The sequence below is a fragment of the Magallana gigas genome, chromosome 5 (genome assembly GCF_963853765.1).
Source record: "Magallana gigas chromosome 5, xbMagGiga1.1, whole genome shotgun sequence".
Lineage (NCBI taxonomy): Eukaryota > Metazoa > Mollusca > Bivalvia > Ostreida > Ostreidae > Magallana > Magallana gigas.
In genome coordinates this window covers 44,121,619-44,148,722 of record NC_088857.1, presented here as the reverse complement: position 1 = coordinate 44,148,722, position 27,104 = coordinate 44,121,619, and the positions used below count along the sequence as shown (strand labels likewise).

At 37.6% G+C, this 27,104-nt stretch overlaps 15 non-coding genes across 15 annotated transcripts; all 15 read left to right on the top strand.

The window, feature by feature from the left end:
* Positions 1-654: 654 nt before the first annotated feature.
* LOC136275933 (5S ribosomal RNA) lies at positions 655-773 on the top strand. Its single transcript, XR_010714441.1, has one exon. It is a non-coding gene; the product is annotated as a 5S ribosomal RNA (ribosomal RNA).
* A 1,546-nt stretch (positions 774-2,319) lies between these two features.
* On the top strand, positions 2,320-2,438 carry LOC136275932 (5S ribosomal RNA). Its single transcript, XR_010714440.1, has one exon. It is a non-coding gene; the product is annotated as a 5S ribosomal RNA (ribosomal RNA).
* Positions 2,439-3,930: 1,492 nt separating this feature from the next.
* Positions 3,931-4,049, top strand: LOC117686673 (5S ribosomal RNA). Its single transcript, XR_004599775.1, has one exon. It is a non-coding gene; the product is annotated as a 5S ribosomal RNA (ribosomal RNA).
* Positions 4,050-5,597: 1,548 nt separating this feature from the next.
* Positions 5,598-5,716, top strand: LOC117686690 (5S ribosomal RNA). Its single transcript, XR_004599790.2, has one exon. It is a non-coding gene; the product is annotated as a 5S ribosomal RNA (ribosomal RNA).
* Positions 5,717-7,266: 1,550 nt separating this feature from the next.
* On the top strand, positions 7,267-7,385 carry LOC136275931 (5S ribosomal RNA). Its single transcript, XR_010714439.1, has one exon. It is a non-coding gene; the product is annotated as a 5S ribosomal RNA (ribosomal RNA).
* A 1,552-nt stretch (positions 7,386-8,937) lies between these two features.
* Positions 8,938-9,056, top strand: LOC117686660 (5S ribosomal RNA). The gene has a single exon (XR_004599764.1). It is a non-coding gene; the product is annotated as a 5S ribosomal RNA (ribosomal RNA).
* A 1,548-nt stretch (positions 9,057-10,604) lies between these two features.
* On the top strand, positions 10,605-10,723 carry LOC117686668 (5S ribosomal RNA). Its single transcript, XR_004599771.1, has one exon. It is a non-coding gene; the product is annotated as a 5S ribosomal RNA (ribosomal RNA).
* A 1,550-nt stretch (positions 10,724-12,273) lies between these two features.
* LOC117686667 (5S ribosomal RNA) lies at positions 12,274-12,392 on the top strand. The gene has a single exon (XR_004599770.1). It is a non-coding gene; the product is annotated as a 5S ribosomal RNA (ribosomal RNA).
* Positions 12,393-13,931: 1,539 nt separating this feature from the next.
* Positions 13,932-14,050, top strand: LOC117686666 (5S ribosomal RNA). The gene has a single exon (XR_004599769.1). It is a non-coding gene; the product is annotated as a 5S ribosomal RNA (ribosomal RNA).
* Positions 14,051-15,606: 1,556 nt separating this feature from the next.
* LOC117686664 (5S ribosomal RNA) lies at positions 15,607-15,725 on the top strand. Its single transcript, XR_004599767.1, has one exon. It is a non-coding gene; the product is annotated as a 5S ribosomal RNA (ribosomal RNA).
* A 1,555-nt stretch (positions 15,726-17,280) lies between these two features.
* Positions 17,281-17,399, top strand: LOC136275957 (5S ribosomal RNA). The gene has a single exon (XR_010714464.1). It is a non-coding gene; the product is annotated as a 5S ribosomal RNA (ribosomal RNA).
* A 1,549-nt stretch (positions 17,400-18,948) lies between these two features.
* Positions 18,949-19,067, top strand: LOC136275949 (5S ribosomal RNA). The gene has a single exon (XR_010714457.1). It is a non-coding gene; the product is annotated as a 5S ribosomal RNA (ribosomal RNA).
* A 1,539-nt stretch (positions 19,068-20,606) lies between these two features.
* On the top strand, positions 20,607-20,725 carry LOC136275941 (5S ribosomal RNA). The gene has a single exon (XR_010714449.1). It is a non-coding gene; the product is annotated as a 5S ribosomal RNA (ribosomal RNA).
* A 1,547-nt stretch (positions 20,726-22,272) lies between these two features.
* Positions 22,273-22,391, top strand: LOC117686709 (5S ribosomal RNA). Its single transcript, XR_004599809.1, has one exon. It is a non-coding gene; the product is annotated as a 5S ribosomal RNA (ribosomal RNA).
* A 1,551-nt stretch (positions 22,392-23,942) lies between these two features.
* On the top strand, positions 23,943-24,061 carry LOC117686701 (5S ribosomal RNA). The gene has a single exon (XR_004599803.1). It is a non-coding gene; the product is annotated as a 5S ribosomal RNA (ribosomal RNA).
* The last annotated feature ends 3,043 nt before the right edge of the window (positions 24,062-27,104 follow it).

The window sequence follows — 27,104 nt, the reverse complement described above, 5'->3', positions numbered from 1 at the left end:
TGTACAGATCATCTCCGACGACATGTCAGACTCCGGATCAGATGAGGAGTACTGAGCGGTTACTACAGATATAACTGCAAACGGCTCTTTTTAGAGCCATGAAATTTTTTCGAAAAGATGTCTCTATACAATACAATAGAAATACAGTGTACATACCAATGAAATCAAAATAGATAAATTAATAATGGAAAAAATGAACATATATACACCAAAAACAAATTACAATAGCAACAACACATTACACTTGCATATCACACAATTGAATTTTATTTTTGTCATACAGATAAATATTATTTATCCCCCCCCCCCCCCGCCCTCTTTTCGTGTAATAGAAAGTGCCCAATGATATATCAATCCCTCTCATCATCTACAAACACAAGTTTATTCTGTCATATCATCAAATAAAAAAAAACCACAAGCCGTCTAACAAGACCCCCCCCCCCCTCTTTTCACATTCGCAACAGTAGCAAGTGCGCGTTCACCCCCCCCCCCCCTTTTTACAAAACAAAGTAAACTTTTCTATATGGAGTGAGTCAGTGAGTAACATATAGCTTTTATTACACTAAAATATAAATATCTGAAACATGAAATTAAAAGAATTGAAATTTCTTTCACAACTGTATCTATATGTACGCAATATAAACCCTATCTAATGTCTACGGCCATATCACGTTGAAAGCACCGGTTCTCGTCCGATCACCGAAGTTAAGCAACGTAGAGCTTGGTTAGTACTTGGATGGGTGACCGCCTGGGAATACCAGGTGTCGTAGACTTTTTCTATTTCAAATAAAAATTCATCAATTTTTTTTTTTTTCAAAAATAATTCTCATAATTCGCCCTGCGAATAAATTTTCCAATGATCTCCAAGTCGTCATGGTCTAAGGGAGACAAGTCCGTGAAAAACGTGCGGTGAAATTTACATGCATGCGGCAGACAAGAAATAAGCAAGTAAAATAAAACATAGCGAATCAATCGCATTACAAAAAACAATGAAACGATATTTTGCCCATGTATGAATTACCTATAATTAATGATTATATTGATTATCAAATATTATATGCTTAATTAATTACCTTATACAATACACATAACCATGTATCTCAATTTTGAAGAGGCGAAATAACGGTATATTAGGGTAGATAATTGTCAGCCCAAGCTCAGCAATCATGGCACCTGGCACAGCATTTGAGACAGATAATAACTTGTTTATTCAGGCGACTCGTGTCGCCTTATGAAATGAAACGAGTTTCTCAATTAGCAATGCCACTGTGCGCTATATAGTGGGGTGCGCGAAGAGCAAGGACATCACAAATCCTACACTGCAAATCGAAAACACTTACTGCATCTTCTAGTGCTATATCCTATATCAAGATGAAAGCTATCCAAAGTACCAGTCCCAGAAGAAAGACTATGGACAAGCGTTTTTCGTTGATGGACAGCGAACGTCGCTTTAAAAGAGCATGTGAGCAGATTGTCCAACTCAACTACAAGATGTCTGACCTACAGTCCCGATACAGTAGAGCCAAGGCAGAGAATCATCGTTCCTTCAGATACAGCCTTAGACTGAGACTGGCAGTTGTTGAGGGACTCAGAAACATGTACTACGACTACGCTCACAACAAAGCACAGACAGTAGCAGACCTAAGGCGTGAAATGTTTGGAGAAGATGTACAGATCATCTCCGACGACATGTCAGACTCCGGATCAGATGAGGAGTACTGAGCGGTTACTACAGATATAACTGCAAACGGCTCTTTTTAGAGCCATGAAATTTTTTCGAAAAGATGTCTCTATACAATACAATAGAAATACAGTGTACATACCAATGAAATCAAAATAGATAAATTAATAATGGAAAAAATGAACATATATACACCAAAAACAAATTACAATAGCAACAACACATTACACTTGCATATCACACAATTGAATTTTATTTTTGTCATACAGATAAATATTATTTATCCCCCCCCCCCCCCCGCCCTCTTTTCGTGTAATAGAAAGTGCCCAATGATATATCAATCCCTCTCATCATCTACAAACACAAGTTTATTCTGTCATATCATCAAATAAAAAAAATCCACAAGCCGTCTAACAAGACCCCCCCCCCTCTTTTCACATTCGCAACAGTAGCAAGTGCGCGTTCACCCCCCCCCCCCTTTTTACAAAACAAAGTAAACTTTTCTATATGGAGTGAGTCAGTGAGTAACATATAGCTTTTATTACACTAAAATATAAATATCTGAAACATGAAATTAAAAGAATTGAAATTTCTTTCACAACTGTATCTATATGTACGCAATATAAACCCTATCTAATGTCTACGGCCATATCACGTTGAAAGCACCGGTTCTCGTCCGATCACCGAAGTTAAGCAACGTAGAGCTTGGTTAGTACTTGGATGGGTGACCGCCTGGGAATACCAGGTGTCGTAGACTTTTTCCTTTTTCTATTTCAAATAAAAATTCATCAATTTTTTTTTTTTTCAAAAATAATTCTCATAATTCGCCCTGCGAATAAATTTTCCAATGATCTCCAAGTCACAAGAAATAAGCAAGTAAAATAAAACATAGCGAATCAATCGCATTACAAAAAACAATGAAACGATATTTTGCCCATGTATGAATTACCTATAATTAATGATTATATTGATTATCAAATATTATATGCTTAATTAATTACCTTATACAATACACATAACCATGTATCTCAATTTTGAAGAGGCGAAATAACGGTATATTAGGGTAGATAATTGTCAGCCCAAGCTCAGCAATCATGGCACCTGGCACAGCATTTGAGACAGATAATAACTTGTTTATTCAGGCGACTCGTGTCGCCTTATGAAATGAAACGAGTTTCTCAATTAGCAATGCCACTGTGCGCTATATAGTGGGGTGCGCGAAGAGCAAGGACATCACAAATCCTACACTGCAAATCGAAAACACTTACTGCATCTTCTAGTGCTATATCCTATATCAAGATGAAAGCTATCCAAAGTACCAGTCCCAGAAGAAAGACTATGGACAAGCGTTTTTCGTTGATGGACAGCGAACGTCGCTTTAAAAGAGCATGTGAGCAGATTGTCCAACTCAACTACAAGATGTCTGACCTACAGTCCCGATACAGTAGAGCCAAGGCAGAGAATCATCGTTCCTTCAGATACAGCCTTAGACTGAGACTGGCAGTTGTTGAGGGACTCAGAAACATGTACTACGACTACGCTCACAACAAAGCACAGACAGTAGCAGACCTAAGGCGTGAAATGTTTGGAGAAGATGTACAGATCATCTCCGACGACATGTCAGACTCCGGATCAGATGAGGAGTACTGAGCGGTTACTACAGATATAACTGCAAACGGCTCTTTTTAGAGCCATGAAATTTTTTCGAAAAGATGTCTCTATACAATACAATAGAAATACAGTGTACATACCAATGAAATCAAAATAGATAAATTAATAATGGAAAAAATGAACATATATACACCAAAAACAAATTACAATAGCAACAACACATTACACTTGCATATCACACAATTGAATTTTATTTTTGTCATACAGATAAATATTATTTATCCCCCCCCCCCCCGCCCTCTTTTCGTGTAATAGAAAGTGCCCAATGATATATCAATCCCTCTCATCATCTACAAACACAAGTTTATTCTGTCATATCATCAAATAAAAAAAAACCACAAGCCGTCTAACAAGACCCCCCCCCTCTTTTCACATTCGCAACAGTAGCAAGTGCGCGTTCACCCCCCCCCCCCCCCCCTTTTTACAAAACAAAGTAAACTTTTCTATATGGAGTGAGTCAGTGAGTAACATATAGCTTTTATTACACTAAAATATAAATATCTGAAACATGAAATTAAAAGAATTGAAATTTCTTTCACAACTGTATCTATATGTACGCAATATAAACCCTATCTAATGTCTACGGCCATATCACGTTGAAAGCACCGGTTCTCGTCCGATCACCGAAGTTAAGCAACGTAGAGCTTGGTTAGTACTTGGATGGGTGACCGCCTGGGAATACCAGGTGTCGTAGACTTTTTCCTTTTTCTATTTCAAATAAAAATTCATCAATTTTTTTTTATCAAAAATAATTCTCATAATTCGCCCTGCGAATAAATTTTCCAATGATCTCCAAGTCGTCATGGTCTAAGGGAGACAAGTCCGTGAAAAACGTGCGGTGAAATTTACATGCATGCGGCAGACAAGAAATAAGCAAGTAAAATAAAACATAGCGAATCAATCGCATTACAAAAAACAATGAAACGATATTTTGCCCATGTATGAATTACCTATAATTAATGATTATATTGATTATCAAATATTATATGCTTAATTAATTACCTTATACAATACACATAACCATGTATCTCAATTTTGAAGAGGCGAAATAACGGTATATTAGGGTAGATAATTGTCAGCCCAAGCTCAGCAATCATGGCACCTGGCACAGCATTTGAGACAGATAATAACTTGTTTATTCAGGCGACTCGTGTCGCCTTATGAAATGAAACGAGTTTCTCAATTAGCAATGCCACTGTGCGCTATATAGTGGGGTGCGCGAAGAGCAAGGACATCACAAATCCTACACTGCAAATCGAAAACACTTACTGCATCTTCTAGTGCTATATCCTATATCAAGATGAAAGCTATCCAAAGTACCAGTCCCAGAAGAAAGACTATGGACAAGCGTTTTTCGTTGATGGACAGCGAACGTCGCTTTAAAAGAGCATGTGAGCAGATTGTCCAACTCAACTACAAGATGTCTGACCTACAGTCCCGATACAGTAGAGCCAAGGCAGAGAATCATCGTTCCTTCAGATACAGCCTTAGACTGAGACTGGCAGTTGTTGAGGGACTCAGAAACATGTACTACGACTACGCTCACAACAAAGCACAGACAGTAGCAGACCTAAGGCGTGAAATGTTTGGAGAAGATGTACAGATCATCTCCGACGACATGTCAGACTCCGGATCAGATGAGGAGTACTGAGCGGTTACTACAGATATAACTGCAAACGGCTCTTTTTAGAGCCATGAAATTTTTTCGAAAAGATGTCTCTATACAATACAATAGAAATACAGTGTACATACCAATGAAATCAAAATAGATAAATTAATAATGGAAAAAATGAACATATATACACCAAAAACAAATTACAATAGCAACAACACATTACACTTGCATATCACACAATTGAATTTTATTTTTGTCATACAGATAAATATTATTTATCCCCCCCCCCCCGCCCTCTTTTCGTGTAATAGAAAGTGCCCAATGATATATCAATCCCTCTCATCATCTACAAACACAAGTTTATTCTGTCATATCATCAAATAAAAAAAAACCACAAGCCGTCTAACAAGACCCCCCCCCCTCTTTTCACATTCGCAACAGTAGCAAGTGCGCGTTCACCCCCCCCCCCCTTTTTACAAAACAAAGTAAACTTTTCTATATGGAGTGAGTCAGTGAGTAACATATAGCTTTTATTACACTAAAATATAAATATCTGAAACATGAAATTAAAAGAATTGAAATTTCTTTCACAACTGTATCTATATGTACGCAATATAAACCCTATCTAATGTCTACGGCCATATCACGTTGAAAGCACCGGTTCTCGTCCGATCACCGAAGTTAAGCAACGTAGAGCTTGGTTAGTACTTGGATGGGTGACCGCCTGGGAATACCAGGTGTCGTAGACTTTTTCCTTTTTCTATTTCAAATAAAAATTCATCAATTTTTTTTTATCAAAAATAATTCTCATAATTCGCCCTGCGAATAAATTTTCCAATGATCTCCAAGTCGTCATGGTCTAAGGGAGACAAGTCCGTGAAAAACGTGCGGTGAAATTTACATGCATGCGGCAGACAAGAAATAAGCAAGTAAAATAAAACATAGCGAATCAATCGCATTACAAAAAACAATGAAACGATATTTTGCCCATGTATGAATTACCTATAATTAATGATTATATTGATTATCAAATATTATATGCTTAATTAATTACCTTATACAATACACATAACCATGTATCTCAATTTTGAAGAGGCGAAATAACGGTATATTAGGGTAGATAATTGTCAGCCCAAGCTCAGCAATCATGGCACCTGGCACAGCATTTGAGACAGATAATAACTTGTTTATTCAGGCGACTCGTGTCGCCTTATGAAATGAAACGAGTTTCTCAATTAGCAATGCCACTGTGCGCTATATAGTGGGGTGCGCGAAGAGCAAGGACATCACAAATCCTACACTGCAAATCGAAAACACTTACTGCATCTTCTAGTGCTATATCCTATATCAAGATGAAAGCTATCCAAAGTACCAGTCCCAGAAGAAAGACTATGGACAAGCGTTTTTCGTTGATGGACAGCGAACGTCGCTTTAAAAGAGCATGTGAGCAGATTGTCCAACTCAACTACAAGATGTCTGACCTACAGTCCCGATACAGTAGAGCCAAGGCAGAGAATCATCGTTCCTTCAGATACAGCCTTAGACTGAGACTGGCAGTTGTTGAGGGACTCAGAAACATGTACTACGACTACGCTCACAACAAAGCACAGACAGTAGCAGACCTAAGGCGTGAAATGTTTGGAGAAGATGTACAGATCATCTCCGACGACATGTCAGACTCCGGATCAGATGAGGAGTACTGAGCGGTTACTACAGATATAACTGCAAACGGCTCTTTTTAGAGCCATGAAATTTTTTCGAAAAGATGTCTCTATACAATACAATAGAAATACAGTGTACATACCAATGAAATCAAAATAGATAAATTAATAATGGAAAAAATGAACATATATACACCAAAAACAAATTACAATAGCAACAACACATTACACTTGCATATCACACAATTGAATTTTATTTTTGTCATACAGATAAATATTATTTATCCCCCCCCCCCCGCCCTCTTTTCGTGTAATAGAAAGTGCCCAATGATATATCAATCCCTCTCATCATCTACAAACACAAGTTTATTCTGTCATATCATCAAATAAAAAAAAACCACAAGCCGTCTAACAAGACCCCCCCCCCCTCTTTTCACATTCGCAACAGTAGCAAGTGCGCGTTCACCCCCCCCCCCCCTTTTTACAAAACAAAGTAAACTTTTCTATATGGAGTGAGTCAGTGAGTAACATATAGCTTTTATTACACTAAAATATAAATATCTGAAACATGAAATTAAAAGAATTGAAATTTCTTTCACAACTGTATCTATATGTACGCAATATAAACCCTATCTAATGTCTACGGCCATATCACGTTGAAAGCACCGGTTCTCGTCCGATCACCGAAGTTAAGCAACGTAGAGCTTGGTTAGTACTTGGATGGGTGACCGCCTGGGAATACCAGGTGTCGTAGACTTTTTCCTTTTTCTATTTCAAATAAAAATTCATCAATTTTTTTTTATCAAAAATAATTCTCATAATTCGCCCTGCGAATAAATTTTCCAATGATCTCCAAGTCGTCATGGTCTAAGGGAGACAAGTCCGTGAAAAACGTGCGGTGAAATTTACATGCATGCGGCAGACAAGAAATAAGCAAGTAAAATAAAACATAGCGAATCAATCGCATTACAAAAAACAATGAAACGATATTTTGCCCATGTATGAATTACCTATAATTAATGATTATATTGATTATCAAATATTATATGCTTAATTAATTACCTTATACAATACACATAACCATGTATCTCAATTTTGAAGAGGCGAAATAACGGTATATTAGGGTAGATAATTGTCAGCCCAAGCTCAGCAATCATGGCACCTGGCACAGCATTTGAGACAGATAATAACTTGTTTATTCAGGCGACTCGTGTCGCCTTATGAAATGAAACGAGTTTCTCAATTAGCAATGCCACTGTGCGCTATATAGTGGGGTGCGCGAAGAGCAAGGACATCACAAATCCTACACTGCAAATCGAAAACACTTACTGCATCTTCTAGTGCTATATCCTATATCAAGATGAAAGCTATCCAAAGTACCAGTCCCAGAAGAAAGACTATGGACAAGCGTTTTTCGTTGATGGACAGCGAACGTCGCTTTAAAAGAGCATGTGAGCAGATTGTCCAACTCAACTACAAGATGTCTGACCTACAGTCCCGATACAGTAGAGCCAAGGCAGAGAATCATCGTTCCTTCAGATACAGCCTTAGACTGAGACTGGCAGTTGTTGAGGGACTCAGAAACATGTACTACGACTACGCTCACAACAAAGCACAGACAGTAGCAGACCTAAGGCGTGAAATGTTTGGAGAAGATGTACAGATCATCTCCGACGACATGTCAGACTCCGGATCAGATGAGGAGTACTGAGCGGTTACTACAGATATAACTGCAAACGGCTCTTTTTAGAGCCATGAAATTTTTTCGAAAAGATGTCTCTATACAATACAATAGAAATACAGTGTACATACCAATGAAATCAAAATAGATAAATTAATAATGGAAAAAATGAACATATATACACCAAAAACAAATTACAATAGCAACAACACATTACACTTGCATATCACACAATTGAATTTTATTTTTGTCATACAGATAAATATTATTTATCCCCCCCCCCCCGCCCTCTTTTCGTGTAATAGAAAGTGCCCAATGATATATCAATCCCTCTCATCATCTACAAACACAAGTTTATTCTGTCATATCATCAAATAAAAAAAAACCACAAGCCGTCTAACAAGACCCCCCCCCCCCCTCTTTTCACATTCGCAACAGTAGCAAGTGCGCGTTCACCCCCCCCCCCCCTTTTTACAAAACAAAGTAAACTTTTCTATATGGAGTGAGTCAGTGAGTAACATATAGCTTTTATTACACTAAAATATAAATATCTGAAACATGAAATTAAAAGAATTGAAATTTCTTTCACAACTGTATCTATATGTACGCAATATAAACCCTATCTAATGTCTACGGCCATATCACGTTGAAAGCACCGGTTCTCGTCCGATCACCGAAGTTAAGCAACGTAGAGCTTGGTTAGTACTTGGATGGGTGACCGCCTGGGAATACCAGGTGTCGTAGACTTTTTCCTTTTTCTATTTCAAATAAAAATTCATCAATTTTTTTTTATCAAAAATAATTCTCATAATTCGCCCTGCGAATAAATTTTCCAATGATCTCCAAGTCGTCATGGTCTAAGGGAGACAAGTCCGTGAAAAACGTGCGGTGAAATTTACATGCATGCGGCAGACAAGAAATAAGCAAGTAAAATAAAACATAGCGAATCAATCGCATTACAAAAAACAATGAAACGATATTTTGCCCATGTATGAATTACCTATAATTAATGATTATATTGATTATCAAATATTATATGCTTAATTAATTACCTTATACAATACACATAACCATGTATCTCAATTTTGAAGAGGCGAAATAACGGTATATTAGGGTAGATAATTGTCAGCCCAAGCTCAGCAATCATGGCACCTGGCACAGCATTTGAGACAGATAATAACTTGTTTATTCAGGCGACTCGTGTCGCCTTATGAAATGAAACGAGTTTCTCAATTAGCAATGCCACTGTGCGCTATATAGTGGGGTGCGCGAAGAGCAAGGACATCACAAATCCTACACTGCAAATCGAAAACACTTACTGCATCTTCTAGTGCTATATCCTATATCAAGATGAAAGCTATCCAAAGTACCAGTCCCAGAAGAAAGACTATGGACAAGCGTTTTTCGTTGATGGACAGCGAACGTCGCTTTAAAAGAGCATGTGAGCAGATTGTCCAACTCAACTACAAGATGTCTGACCTACAGTCCCGATACAGTAGAGCCAAGGCAGAGAATCATCGTTCCTTCAGATACAGCCTTAGACTGAGACTGGCAGTTGTTGAGGGACTCAGAAACATGTACTACGACTACGCTCACAACAAAGCACAGACAGTAGCAGACCTAAGGCGTGAAATGTTTGGAGAAGATGTACAGATCATCTCCGACGACATGTCAGACTCCGGATCAGATGAGGAGTACTGAGCGGTTACTACAGATATAACTGCAAACGGCTCTTTTTAGAGCCATGAAATTTTTTCGAAAAGATGTCTCTATACAATACAATAGAAATACAGTGTACATACCAATGAAATCAAAATAGATAAATTAATAATGGAAAAAATGAACATATATACACCAAAAACAAATTACAATAGCAACAACACATTACACTTGCATATCACACAATTGAATTTTATTTTTGTCATACAGATAAATATTATTTATCCCCCCCCCCCCCCGCCCTCTTTTCGTGTAATAGAAAGTGCCCAATGATATATCAATCCCTCTCATCATCTACAAACACAAGTTTATTCTGTCATATCATCAAATAAAAAAAAACCACAAGCCGTCTAACAAGACCCCCCCCCCCTCTTTTCACATTCGCAACAGTAGCAAGTGCGCGTTCACCCCCCCCCTTTTTACAAAACAAAGTAAACTTTTCTATATGGAGTGAGTCAGTGAGTAACATATAGCTTTTATTACACTAAAATATAAATATCTGAAACATGAAATTAAAAGAATTGAAATTTCTTTCACAACTGTATCTATATGTACGCAATATAAACCCTATCTAATGTCTACGGCCATATCACGTTGAAAGCACCGGTTCTCGTCCGATCACCGAAGTTAAGCAACGTAGAGCTTGGTTAGTACTTGGATGGGTGACCGCCTGGGAATACCAGGTGTCGTAGACTTTTTCCTTTTTCTATTTCAAATAAAAATTCATCAATTTTTTTTTTATCAAAAATAATTCTCATAATTCGCCCTGCGAATAAATTTTCCAATGATCTCCAAGTCGTCATGGTCTAAGGGAGACAAGTCCGTGAAAAACGTGCGGTGAAATTTACATGCATGCGGCAGACAAGAAATAAGCAAGTAAAATAAAACATAGCGAATCAATCGCATTACAAAAAACAATGAAACGATATTTTGCCCATGTATGAATTACCTATAATTAATGATTATATTGATTATCAAATATTATATGCTTAATTAATTACCTTATACAATACACATAACCATGTATCTCAATTTTGAAGAGGCGAAATAACGGTATATTAGGGTAGATAATTGTCAGCCCAAGCTCAGCAATCATGGCACCTGGCACAGCATTTGAGACAGATAATAACTTGTTTATTCAGGCGACTCGTGTCGCCTTATGAAATGAAACGAGTTTCTCAATTAGCAATGCCACTGTGCGCTATATAGTGGGGTGCGCGAAGAGCAAGGACATCACAAATCCTACACTGCAAATCGAAAACACTTACTGCATCTTCTAGTGCTATATCCTATATCAAGATGAAAGCTATCCAAAGTACCAGTCCCAGAAGAAAGACTATGGACAAGCGTTTTTCGTTGATGGACAGCGAACGTCGCTTTAAAAGAGCATGTGAGCAGATTGTCCAACTCAACTACAAGATGTCTGACCTACAGTCCCGATACAGTAGAGCCAAGGCAGAGAATCATCGTTCCTTCAGATACAGCCTTAGACTGAGACTGGCAGTTGTTGAGGGACTCAGAAACATGTACTACGACTACGCTCACAACAAAGCACAGACAGTAGCAGACCTAAGGCGTGAAATGTTTGGAGAAGATGTACAGATCATCTCCGACGACATGTCAGACTCCGGATCAGATGAGGAGTACTGAGCGGTTACTACAGATATAACTGCAAACGGCTCTTTTTAGAGCCATGAAATTTTTTCGAAAAGATGTCTCTATACAATACAATAGAAATACAGTGTACATACCAATGAAATCAAAATAGATAAATTAATAATGGAAAAAATGAACATATATACACCAAAAACAAATTACAATAGCAACAACACATTACACTTGCATATCACACAATTGAATTTTATTTTTGTCATACAGATAAATATTATTTATCCCCCCCCCCCGCCCTCTTTTCGTGTAATAGAAAGTGCCCAATGATATATCAATCCCTCTCATCATCTACAAACACAAGTTTATTCTGTCATATCATCAAATAAAAAAAAACCACAAGCCGTCTAACAAGACCCCCCCCCCCTGTTTTCACATTCGCAACAGTAGCAAGTGCGCGTTCACCCCCCCCCCCCCTTTTTACAAAACAAAGTAAACTTTTCTATATGGAGTGAGTCAGTGAGTAACATATAGCTTTTATTACACTAAAATATAAATATCTGAAACATGAAATTAAAAGAATTGAAATTTCTTTCACAACTGTATCTATATGTACGCAATATAAACCCTATCTAATGTCTACGGCCATATCACGTTGAAAGCACCGGTTCTCGTCCGATCACCGAAGTTAAGCAACGTAGAGCTTGGTTAGTACTTGGATGGGTGACCGCCTGGGAATACCAGGTGTCGTAGACTTTTTCTATTTCAAATAAAAATTCATCAATTTTTTTTTATCAAAAATAATTCTCATAATTCGCCCTGCGAATAAATTTTCCAATGATCTCCAAGTCGTCATGGTCTAAGGGAGACAAGTCCGTGAAAAACGTGCGGTGAAATTTACATGCATGCGGCAGACAAGAAATAAGCAAGTAAAATAAAACATAGCGAATCAATCGCATTACAAAAAACAATGAAACGATATTTTGCCCATGTATGAATTACCTATAATTAATGATTATATTGATTATCAAATATTATATGCTTAATTAATTACCTTATACAATACACATAACCATGTATCTCAATTTTGAAGAGGCGAAATAACGGTATATTAGGGTAGATAATTGTCAGCCCAAGCTCAGCAATCATGGCACCTGGCACAGCATTTGAGACAGATAATAACTTGTTTATTCAGGCGACTCGTGTCGCCTTATGAAATGAAACGAGTTTCTCAATTAGCAATGCCACTGTGCGCTATATAGTGGGGTGCGCGAAGAGCAAGGACATCACAAATCCTACACTGCAAATCGAAAACACTTACTGCATCTTCTAGTGCTATATCCTATATCAAGATGAAAGCTATCCAAAGTACCAGTCCCAGAAGAAAGACTATGGACAAGCGTTTTTCGTTGATGGACAGCGAACGTCGCTTTAAAAGAGCATGTGAGCAGATTGTCCAACTCAACTACAAGATGTCTGACCTACAGTCCCGATACAGTAGAGCCAAGGCAGAGAATCATCGTTCCTTCAGATACAGCCTTAGACTGAGACTGGCAGTTGTTGAGGGACTCAGAAACATGTACTACGACTACGCTCACAACAAAGCACAGACAGTAGCAGACCTAAGGCGTGAAATGTTTGGAGAAGATGTACAGATCATCTCCGACGACATGTCAGACTCCGGATCAGATGAGGAGTACTGAGCGGTTACTACAGATATAACTGCAAACGGCTCTTTTTAGAGCCATGAAATTTTTTCGAAAAGATGTCTCTATACAATACAATAGAAATACAGTGTACATACCAATGAAATCAAAATAGATAAATTAATAATGGAAAAAATGAACATATATACACCAAAAACAAATTACAATAGCAACAACACATTACACTTGCATATCACACAATTGAATTTTATTTTTGTCATACAGATAAATATTATTTATCCCCCCCCCCGCCCTCTTTTCGTGTAATAGAAAGTGCCCAATGATATATCAATCCCTCTCATCATCTACAAACACAAGTTTATTCTGTCATATCATCAAATAAAAAAAAACCACAAGCCGTCTAACAAGACCCCCCCCCCTCTTTTCACATTCGCAACAGTAGCAAGTGCGCGTTCACCCCCCCCCCCCTTTTTACAAAACAAAGTAAACTTTTCTATATGGAGTGAGTCAGTGAGTAACATATAGCTTTTATTACACTAAAATATAAATATCTGAAACATGAAATTAAAAGAATTGAAATTTCTTTCACAACTGTATCTATATGTACGCAATATAAACCCTATCTAATGTCTACGGCCATATCACGTTGAAAGCACCGGTTCTCGTCCGATCACCGAAGTTAAGCAACGTAGAGCTTGGTTAGTACTTGGATGGGTGACCGCCTGGGAATACCAGGTGTCGTAGACTTTTTCCTTTTTCTATTTCAAATAAAAATTCATCAATTTTTTTTTATCAAAAATAATTCTCATAATTCGCCCTGCGAATAAATTTTCCAATGATCTCCAAGTCGTCATGGTCTAAGGGAGACAAGTCCGTGAAAAACGTGCGGTGAAATTTACATGCATGCGGCAGACAAGAAATAAGCAAGTAAAATAAAACATAGCGAATCAATCGCATTACAAAAAACAATGAAACGATATTTTGCCCATGTATGAATTACCTATAATTAATGATTATATTGATTATCAAATATTATATGCTTAATTAATTACCTTATACAATACACATAACCATGTATCTCAATTTTGAAGAGGCGAAATAACGGTATATTAGGGTAGATAATTGTCAGCCCAAGCTCAGCAATCATGGCACCTGGCACAGCATTTGAGACAGATAATAACTTGTTTATTCAGGCGACTCGTGTCGCCTTATGAAATGAAACGAGTTTCTCAATTAGCAATGCCACTGTGCGCTATATAGTGGGGTGCGCGAAGAGCAAGGACATCACAAATCCTACACTGCAAATCGAAAACACTTACTGCATCTTCTAGTGCTATATCCTATATCAAGATGAAAGCTATCCAAAGTACCAGTCCCAGAAGAAAGACTATGGACAAGCGTTTTTCGTTGATGGACAGCGAACGTCGCTTTAAAAGAGCATGTGAGCAGATTGTCCAACTCAACTACAAGATGTCTGACCTACAGTCCCGATACAGTAGAGCCAAGGCAGAGAATCATCGTTCCTTCAGATACAGCCTTAGACTGAGACTGGCAGTTGTTGAGGGACTCAGAAACATGTACTACGACTACGCTCACAACAAAGCACAGACAGTAGCAGACCTAAGGCGTGAAATGTTTGGAGAAGATGTACAGATCATCCCCGACGACATGTCAGACTCCGGATCAGATGAGGAGTACTGAGCGGTTACTACAGATATAACTGCAAACGGCTCTTTTTAGAGCCATGAAATTTTTTCGAAAAGATGTCTCTATACAATACAATAGAAATACAGTGTACATACCAATGAAATCAAAATAGATAAATTAATAATGGAAAAAATGAACATATATACACCAAAAACAAATTACAATAGCAACAACACATTACACTTGCATATCACACAATTGAATTTTATTTTTGTCATACAGATAAATATTATTTATCCCCCCCCCCCCGCCCTCTTTTCGTGTAATAGAAAGTGCCCAATGATATATCAATCCCTCTCATCATCTACAAACACAAGTTTATTCTGTCATATCATCAAATAAAAAAAAACCACAAGCCGTCTAACAAGACCCCCCCCCCCCTCTTTTCACATTCGCAACAGTAGCAAGTGCGCGTTCACCCCCCCCCCCCCCCCCCTTTTTACAAAACAAAGTAAACTTTTCTATATGGAGTGAGTCAGTGAGTAACATATAGCTTTTATTACACTAAAATATAAATATCTGAAACATGAAATTAAAAGAATTGAAATTTCTTTCACAACTGTATCTATATGTACGCAATATAAACCCTATCTAATGTCTACGGCCATATCACGTTGAAAGCACCGGTTCTCGTCCGATCACCGAAGTTAAGCAACGTAGAGCTTGGTTAGTACTTGGATGGGTGACCGCCTGGGAATACCAGGTGTCGTAGACTTTTTCCTTTTTCTATTTCAAATAAAAATTCATCAATTTTTTTTTATCAAAAATAATTCTCATAATTCGCCCTGCGAATAAATTTTCCAATGATCTCCAAGTCGTCATGGTCTAAGGGAGACAAGTCCGTGAAAAACGTGCGGTGAAATTTACATGCATGCGGCAGACAAGAAATAAGCAAGTAAAATAAAACATAGCGAATCAATCGCATTACAAAAAACAATGAAACGATATTTTGCCCATGTATGAATTACCTATAATTAATGATTATATTGATTATCAAATATTATATGCTTAATTAATTACCTTATACAATACACATAACCATGTATCTCAATTTTGAAGAGGCGAAATAACGGTATATTAGGGTAGATAATTGTCAGCCCAAGCTCAGCAATCATGGCACCTGGCACAGCATTTGAGACAGATAATAACTTGTTTATTCAGGCGACTCGTGTCGCCTTATGAAATGAAACGAGTTTCTCAATTAGCAATGCCACTGTGCGCTATATAGTGGGGTGCGCGAAGAGCAAGGACATCACAAATCCTACACTGCAAATCGAAAACACTTACTGCATCTTCTAGTGCTATATCCTATATCAAGATGAAAGCTATCCAAAGTACCAGTCCCAGAAGAAAGACTATGGACAAGCGTTTTTCGTTGATGGACAGCGAACGTCGCTTTAAAAGAGCATGTGAGCAGATTGTCCAACTCAACTACAAGATGTCTGACCTACAGTCCCGATACAGTAGAGCCAAGGCAGAGAATCATCGTTCCTTCAGATACAGCCTTAGACTGAGACTGGCAGTTGTTGAGGGACTCAGAAACATGTACTACGACTACGCTCACAACAAAGCACAGACAGTAGCAGACCTAAGGCGTGAAATGTTTGGAGAAGATGTACAGATCATCTCCGACGACATGTCAGACTCCGGATCAGATGAGGAGTACTGAGCGGTTACTACAGATATAACTGCAAACGGCTCTTTTTAGAGCCATGAAATTTTTTCGAAAAGATGTCTCTATACAATACAATAGAAATACAGTGTACATACCAATGAAATCAAAATAGATAAATTAATAATGGAAAAAATGAACATATATACACCAAAAACAAATTACAATAGCAACAACACATTACACTTGCATATCACACAATTTAATTTTATTTTTGTCATACAGATAAATATTATTTATCCCCCCCCCCCCCGCCCTCTTTTCGTGTAATAGAAAGTGCCCAATGATATATCAATCCCTCTCATCATCTACAAACACAAGTTTATTCTGTCATATCATCAAATAAAAAAAAACCACAAGCCGTCTAACAAGACCCCCCCCCCTCTTTTCACATTCGCAACAGTAGCAAGTGCGCGTTCACCCCCCCCCCCCCCCCCCTTTTTACAAAACAAAGTAAACTTTTCTATATGGAGTGAGTCAGTGAGTAACATATAGCTTTTATTACACTAAAATATAAATATCTGAAACATGAAATTAAAAGAATTGAAATTTCTTTCACAACTGTATCTATATGTACGCAATATAAACCCTATCTAATGTCTACGGCCATATCACGTTGAAAGCACCGGTTCTCGTCCGATCACCGAAGTTAAGCAACGTAGAGCTTGGTTAGTACTTGGATGGGTGACCGCCTGGGAATACCAGGTGTCGTAGACTTTTTCCTTTTTCTATTTCAAATAAAAATTCATCAATTTGTTTTTATCAAAAATAATTCTCATAATTCGCCCTGCGAATAAATTTTCCAATGATCTCCAAGTCGTCATGGTCTAAGGGAGACAAGTCCGTGAAAAACGTGCGGTGAAATTTACATGCATGCGGCAGACAAGAAATAAGCAAGTAAAATAAAACATAGCGAATCAATCGCATTACAAAAAACAATGAAACGATATTTTGCCCATGTATGAATTACCTATAATTAATGATTATATTGATTATCAAATATTATATGCTTAATTAATTACCTTATACAATACACATAACCATGTATCTCAATTTTGAAGAGGCGAAATAACGGTATATTAGGGTAGATAATTGTCAGCCCAAGCTCAGCAATCATGGCACCTGGCACAGCATTTGAGACAGATAATAACTTGTTTATTCAGGCGACTCGTGTCGCCTTATGAAATGAAACGAGTTTCTCAATTAGCAATGCCACTGTGCGCTATATAGTGGGGTGCGCGAAGAGCAAGGACATCACAAATCCTACACTGCAAATCGAAAACACTTACTGCATCTTCTAGTGCTATATCCTATATCAAGATGAAAGCTATCCAAAGTACCAGTCCCAGAAGAAAGACTATGGACAAGCGTTTTTCGTTGATGGACAGCGAACGTCGCTTTAAAAGAGCATGTGAGCAGATTGTCCAACTCAACTACAAGATGTCTGACCTACAGTCCCGATACAGTAGAGCCAAGGCAGAGAATCATCGTTCCTTCAGATACAGCCTTAGACTGAGACTGGCAGTTGTTGAGGGACTCAGAAACATGTACTACGACTACGCTCACAACAAAGCACAGACAGTAGCAGACCTAAGGCGTGAAATGTTTGGAGAAGATGTACAGATCATCTCCGACGACATGTCAGACTCCGGATCAGATGAGGAGTACTGAGCGGTTACTACAGATATAACTGCAAACGGCTCTTTTTAGAGCCATGAAATTTTTTCGAAAAGATGTCTCTATACAATACAATAGAAATACAGTGTACATACCAATGAAATCAAAATAGATAAATTAATAATGGAAAAAATGAACATATATACACCAAAAACAAATTACAATAGCAACAACACATTACACTTGCATATCACACAATTGAATTTTATTTTTGTCATACAGATAAATATTATTTATCCCCCCCCCCGCCCTCTTTTCGTGTAATAGAAAGTGCCCAATGATATATCAATCCCTCTCATCATCTACAAACACAAGTTTATTCTGTCATATCATCAAATAAAAAAAAAACACAAGCCGTCTAACAAGACCCCCCCCCCTCTTTTCACATTCGCAACAGTAGCAAGTGCGCGTTCACCCCTCCCCCCCCCCCGTTTTTACAAAACAAAGTAAACTTTTCTATGGAGTGAGTCAGTGAGTAACATATAGCTTTTATTACACTAAAATATAAATATCTGAAACATGAAATTAAAAGAATTGAAATTTCTTTCACAACTGTATCTATATGTACGCAATATAAACCCTATCTAATGTCTACGGCCATATCACGTTGAAAGCACCGGTTCTCGTCCGATCACCGAAGTTAAGCAACGTAGAGCTTGGTTAGTACTTGGATGGGTGACCGCCTGGGAATACCAGGTGTCGTAGACTTTTTCCTTTTTCTATTTCAAATAAAAATTCATCAATTTTTTTTTATCAAAAATAATTCTCATAATTCGCCCTGCGAATAAATTTTCCAATGATCTCCAAGTCGTCATGGTCTAAGGGAGACAAGTCCGTGAAAAACGTGCGGTGAAATTTACATGCATGCGGCAGACAAGAAATAAGCAAGTAAAATAAAACATAGCGAATCAATCGCATTACAAAAAACAATGAAACGATATTTTGCCCATGTATGAATTACCTATAATTAATGATTATATTGATTATCAAATATTATATGCTTAATTAATTACCTTATACAATACACATAACCATGTATCTCAATTTTGAAGAGGCGAAATAACGGTATATTAGGGTAGATAATTGTCAGCCCAAGCTCAGCAATCATGGCACCTGGCACAGCATTTGAGACAGATAATAACTTGTTTATTCAGGCGACTCGTGTCGCCTTATGAAATGAAACGAGTTTCTCAATTAGCAATGCCACTGTGCGCTATATAGTGGGGTGCGCGAAGAGCAAGGACATCACAAATCCTACACTGCAAATCGAAAACACTTACTGCATCTTCTAGTGCTATATCCTATATCAAGATGAAAGCTATCCAAAGTACCAGTCCCAGAAGAAAGACTATGGACAAGCGTTTTTCGTTGATGGACAGCGAACGTCGCTTTAAAAGAGCATGTGAGCAGATTGTCCAACTCAACTACAAGATGTCTGACCTACAGTCCCGATACAGTAGAGCCAAGGCAGAGAATCATCGTTCCTTCAGATACAGCCTTAGACTGAGACTGGCAGTTGTTGAGGGACTCAGAAACATGTACTACGACTACGCTCACAACAAAGCACAGACAGTAGCAGACCTAAGGCGTGAAATGTTTGGAGAAGATGTACAGATCATCTCCGACGACATGTCAGACTCCGGATCACTGAGCGGTTACTACAGATATAACTGCAAACGGCTCTTTTTAGAGCCATGAAATTTTTTCGAAAAGATGTCTCTATACAATACAATAGAAATACAGTGTACATACCAATGAAATCAAAATAGATAAATTAATAATGGAAAAAATGAACATATATACACCAAAAACAAATTACAATAGCAACAACACATTACACTTGCATATCACACAATTGAATTTTATTTTTGTCATACAGATAAATATTATTTATCCCCCCCCCCCCGCCCTCTTTTCGTGTAATAGAAAGTGCCCAATGATATATCAATCCCTCTCATCATCTACAAACACAAGTTTATTCTGTCATATCATCAAATAAAAAAAAACCACAAGCCGTCTAACAAGACCCCCCCCCTGTTTTCACATTCGCAACAGTAGCAAGTGCGCGTTCACCCCCCCCCCCCCCCTTTTTACAAAACAAAGTAAACTTTTCTATATGGAGTGAGTCAGTGAGTAACATATAGCTTTTATTACACTAAAATATAAATATCTGAAACATGAAATTAAAAGAATTGAAATTTCTTTCACAACTGTATCTATATGTACGCAATATAAACCCTATCTAATGTCTACGGCCATATCACGTTGAAAGCACCGGTTCTCGTCCGATCACCGAAGTTAAGCAACGTAGAGCTTGGTTAGTACTTGGATGGGTGACCGCCTGGGAATACCAGGTGTCGTAGACTTTTTCCTTTTTCTATTTCAAATAAAAATTCATCAATTTTTTTTTATCAAAAATAATTCTCATAATTCGCCCTGCGAATAAATTTTCCAATGATCTCCAAGTCGTCATGGTCTAAGGGAGACAAGTCCGTGAAAAACGTGCGGTGAAATTTACATGCATGCGGCAGACAAGAAATAAGCAAGTAAAATAAAACATAGCGAATCAATCGCATTACAAAAAACAATGAAACGATATTTTGCCCATGTATGAATTACCTATAATTAATGATTATATTGATTATCAAATATTATATGCTTAATTAATTACCTTATACAATACACATAACCATGTATCTCAATTTTGAAGAGGCGAAATAACGGTATATTAGGGTAGATAATTGTCAGCCCAAGCTCAGCAATCATGGCACCTGGCACAGCATTTGAGACAGATAATAACTTGTTTATTCAGGCGACTCGTGTCGCCTTATGAAATGAAACGAGTTTCTCAATTAGCAATGCCACTGTGCGCTATATAGTGGGGTGCGCGAAGAGCAAGGACATCACAAATCCTACACTGCAAATCGAAAACACTTACTGCATCTTCTAGTGCTATATCCTATATCAAGATGAAAGCTATCCAAAGTACCAGTCCCAGAAGAAAGACTATGGACAAGCGTTTTTCGTTGATGGACAGCGAACGTCGCTTTAAAAGAGCATGTGAGCAGATTGTCCAACTCAACTACAAGATGTCTGACCTACAGTCCCGATACAGTAGAGCCAAGGCAGAGAATCATCGTTCCTTCAGATACAGCCTTAGACTGAGACTGGCAGTTGTTGAGGGACTCAGAAACATGTACTACGACTACGCTCACAACAAAGCACAGACAGTAGCAGACCTAAGGCGTGAAATGTTTGGAGAAGATGTACAGATCATCTCCGACGACATGTCAGACTCCGGATCAGATGAGGAGTACTGAGCGGTTACTACAGATATAACTGCAAACGGCTCTTTTTAGAGCCATGAAATTTTTTCGAAAAGATGTCTCTATACAATACAATAGAAATACAGTGTACATACCAATGAAATCAAAATAGATAAATTAATAATGGAAAAAATGAACATATATACACCAAAAACAAATTACAATAGCAACAACACATTACACTTGCATATCACACAATTGAATTTTATTTTTGTCATACAGATAAATATTATTTATCCCCCCCCCCCGCCCTCTTTTCGTGTAATAGAAAGTGCCCAATGATATATCAATCCCTCTCATCATCTACAAACACAAGTTTATTCTGTCATATCATCAAATAAAAAAAAACCACAAGCCGTCTAACAAGACCCCCCCCCCCCTGTTTTCACATTCGCAACAGTAGCAAGTGCGCGTTCACCCCCCCCCCTTTTTACAAAACAAAGTAAACTTTTCTATATGGAGTGAGTCAGTGAGTAACATATAGCTTTTATTACACTAAAATATAAATATCTGAAACATGAAATTAAAAGAATTGAAATTTCTTTCACAACTGTATCTATATGTACGCAATATAAACCCTATCTAATGTCTACGGCCATATCACGTTGAAAGCACCGGTTCTCGTCCGATCACCGAAGTTAAGCAACGTAGAGCTTGGTTAGTACTTGGATGGGTGACCGCCTGGGAATACCAGGTGTCGTAGACTTTTTCCTTTTTCTATTTCAAATAAAAATTCATCAATTTTTTTTTATCAAAAATAATTCTCATAATTCGCCCTGCGAATAAATTTTCCAATGATCTCCAAGTCGTCATGGTCTAAGGGAGACAAGTCCGTGAAAAACGTGCGGTGAAATTTACATGCATGCGGCAGACAAGAAATAAGCAAGTAAAATAAAACATAGCGAATCAATCGCATTACAAAAAACAATGAAACGATATTTTGCCCATGTATGAATTACCTATAATTAATGATTATATTGATTATCAAATATTATATGCTTAATTAATTACCTTATACAATACACATAACCATGTATCTCAATTTTGAAGAGGCGAAATAACGGTATATTAGGGTAGATAATTGTCAGCCCAAGCTCAGCAATCATGGCACCTGGCACAGCATTTGAGACAGATAATAACTTGTTTATTCAGGCGACTCGTGTCGCCTTATGAAATGAAACGAGTTTCTCAATTAGCAATGCCACTGTGCGCTATATAGTGGGGTGCGCGAAGAGCAAGGACATCACAAATCCTACACTGCAAATCGAAAACACTTACTGCATCTTCTAGTGCTATATCCTATATCAAGATGAAAGCTATCCAAAGTACCAGTCCCAGAAGAAAGACTATGGACAAGCGTTTTTCGTTGATGGACAGCGAACGTCGCTTTAAAAGAGCATGTGAGCAGATTGTCCAACTCAACTACAAGATGTCTGACCTACAGTCCCGATACAGTAGAGCCAAGGCAGAGAATCATCGTTCCTTCAGATACAGCCTTAGACTGAGACTGGCAGTTGTTGAGGGACTCAGAAACATGTACTACGACTACGCTCACAACAAAGCACAGACAGTAGCAGACCTAAGGCGTGAAATGTTTGGAGAAGATGTACAGATCATCTCCGACGACATGTCAGACTCCGGATCAGATGAGGAGTACTGAGCGGTTACTACAGATATAACTGCAAACGGCTCTTTTTAGAGCCATGAAATTTTTTCGAAAAGATGTCTCTATACAATACAATAGAAATACAGTGTACATACCAATGAAATCAAAATAGATAAATTAATAATGGAAAAAATGAACATATATACACCAAAAACAAATTACAATAGCAACAACACATTACACTTGCATATCACACAATTTAATTTTATTTTTGTCATACAGATAAATATTATTTATCCCCCCCCCCCGCCCTCTTTTCGTGTAATAGAAAGTGCCCAATGATATATCAATCCCTCTCATCATCTACAAACACAAGTTTATTCTGTCATATCATCAAATAAAAAAAAACCACAAGCCGTCTAACAAGACCCCCCCCCCCCCTGTTTTCACATTCGCAACAGTAGCAAGTGCGCGTTCACCCCCCCCCCCCCTTTTTACAAAACAAAGTAAACTTTTCTATATGGAGTGAGTCAGTGAGTAACATATAGCTTTTATTACACTAAAATATAAATATCTGAAACATGAAATTAAAAGAATTGAAATTTCTTTCACAACTGTATCTATATGTACGCAGTATAAACCCTATCTAATGTCTACGGCCATATCACGTTGAAAGCACCGGTTCTCGTCCGATCACCGAAGTTAAGCAACGTAGAGCTTGGTTAGTACTTGGATGGGTGACCGCCTGGGAATACCAGGTGTCGTAGACTTTTTCCTTTTTCTATTTCAAATAAAAATTCATCAATTTTTTTTTATCAAAAATAATTCTCATAATTCGCCCTGCGAATAAATTTTCCAATGATCTCCAAGTCGTCATGGTCTAAGGGAGACAAGTCCGTGAAAAACGTGCGGTGAAATTTACATGCATGCGGCAGACAAGAAATAAGCAAGTAAAATAAAACATAGCGAATCAATCACATTACAAAAAACAATGAAACGATATTTTGCCCATGTATGAATTACCTATAATTAATGATTATATTGATTATCAAATATTATATGCTTAATTAATTACCTTATACAATACACATAACCATGTATCTCAATTTTGAAGAGGCGAAATAACGGTATATTAGGGTAGATAATTGTCAGCCCAAGCTCAGCAATCATGGCACCTGGCACAGCATTTGAGACAGATAATAACTTGTTTATTCAGGCGACTCGTGTCGCCTTATGAAATGAAACGAGTTTCTCAATTAGCAATGCCACTGTGCGCTATATAGTGGGGTGCGCGAAGAGCAAGGACATCACAAATCCTACACTGCAAATCGAAAACACTTACTGCATCTTCTAGTGCTATATCCTATATCAAGATGAAAGCTATCCAAAGTACCAGTCCCAGAAGAAAGACTATGGACAAGCGTTTTTCGTTGATGGACAGCGAACGTCGCTTTAAAAGAGCATGTGAGGCAGATTTTTAGAGCGTGTATTATCTCTTTTCTAGAGTGTTAAATGTATAAGTTAGATGTGTTTGACATCGGGAAGCCTATCTAAATCCGCTGTTTACAAGGACATACACTAAACAGATCATTACGATCTTTTAGATTTAAATTAAGGGAATGTTGAATTTATTGAAAAGTGCTGCTACTTTGATGAAATCTATAGAATGAATTAATACGTGAAATATTAAGCAAAGTCATATAAATTCCAGCCGGAGCTCATTTCTATATTTATTCCAATAAAAGATGAACTCTATACAAAGCAGCAGCACTTTTTAGAATCTATCAATAAAGTACAATTCAAATAAGAGTATGCCCTTGTAATATTGAAATTTGTTTATGACCTCCATTTGGGAGAATTATCAACACATGTCACGTGACTATCTATTCAGGGGACCACACTAAGTGTAATTCAAAGTAGCATTTACTATACTGTTTCATTTAATATCACTTTTATATCATGATAAAATAACTTTACATAAATATTTGCGTGGACCCTGAGGTCAACGCAGAAAATACAAAGCGAGGTTAAACCGGATGTTATGGGGAAAATTCAGCCTGCGCATGAGGTAGTCTGGTTCCTGTGCGTAATGGTTAGCACAGGGAACCAGGCTAGTGCACATGTTTATCTGAATGGGGATTGGAATTCCATGCCATATGCACACCTAAGTTCAAAGGCGCTGTAATTGTAAAGTTGTCGGTAAACAGTACAGAAACAAAGAAATGATCGGAATGTGATATGAACTGTCAGTATTATGAAATAAGTTAATGTTATGCCGAAACTACAACAGGCATCAAATAGCATAATTTGCAATGTTTTGTTGTTTTCTGTATTCACATGTAGCTTAACTTTACTTTCACAGTAGGCGAGGCTAAAGTACTTTCCGATTAACATTTTTTAAGCATTTAAGTATGATTTAATAATTATGTTACTGTATATAATAGATGACTGAATAATTATGTCACTGTATGAACGTTAAAATCTCAAGAAAAATGCATCAAAATATGAAATTAATATACACAAAGCTGTCACTGCATAGTTAACAAAGTAGTGCGAAGCGTAATGTGTGTGCAAATAGTAGAATTCGCCGAATGTCTGATACTATGCATAGAATCTTCTTTAATATACTAGATCATAATTATTTTAGAAGTATGACCCCTTTAAACTCTGAGAAAAAAAGTCAGGGCTATACATATACAACGTACAAGTTAAAAGCAGGGGTTAGAGTCGATGAAATCTCGGATAACCTTTAGACTTTCACGTTTTCATTAGAAAAACATGCATATGGTCCACGTATTGCAGTCCTATTTTAAAGGACAGAAATTGTTTGTATGAGAGATGCATCATTTAATGAACGCTTTAATCCGCTGACATTTTCGTAAGCCTTAACAGTGCTGCGTGAAGACCTGACCAACGCAGAGGCTTTTCAGCTAATCGCATGCAAGTTTGGACGCCGCCTTGGCCGAAAACAAGAAATTGATTTGAAGGAATTTGAAGTCAAAACCTCTGCTAATCAAGGAAAGAGAAATCTGTTGACTTTTAACTTGAATACCAGGTACAATATTCTTACAGACATTCAAACTGATTTAAAAAAAAAATTAAGAAACATCGATTTCGGCGATATCGCCATCGTTTCAAATGTAATTAAGAACTCTGTACTTTGCATTAAAGAACAGGAAAAGTTATTAGCATTACAGACAAATATGCATGGGACGTGCCAAAGAATTCAAAGACGATCCAATTACAGAGAATTCTGAAGAATGCCAGAGGCTCAGACAGGCAGAGGCTAGGGCTAAACGGATACGTTTTGACAACCAAGACTTGTTCCTTACCCAAGGTACCAGTTCAACGTTGCAGGCTGGAACAACGGAGCGTACAGAATTCAACTGGACCAGTGCATCTACTGAAACAGTTTTGGACATTGGAGCATCAACTGTCCGCTCAAAAAAAAAGTCAGGCCCCCGCCGCCACCAACATAGTTGAGTTCAAAACTCTGCCTCAACTCTGAGAAAATACTCAAATTCATTTTCTCAGCCTCAAATCACCGCCACCAAATATTTCAATAAGAAATTTGAGATTAAACTGAAACAAGTACAAAGAAAGGTAAGGTTGACATTAGATATTGTTTTCCTTTATAACTGTGAAAACTAAATACTGTTACTGGTACATCATACACAAATTCAGAGTATCGCCGATGGATCTCCAGGTCAACTCTTTCACCTGGCCATGCTTCCCTTTACTACCCGAACCATTCATTTTGCCGAAAAGTGTTTCCTCATACCCTATAACTTCTTCTATTAGAAGTATCTTCTC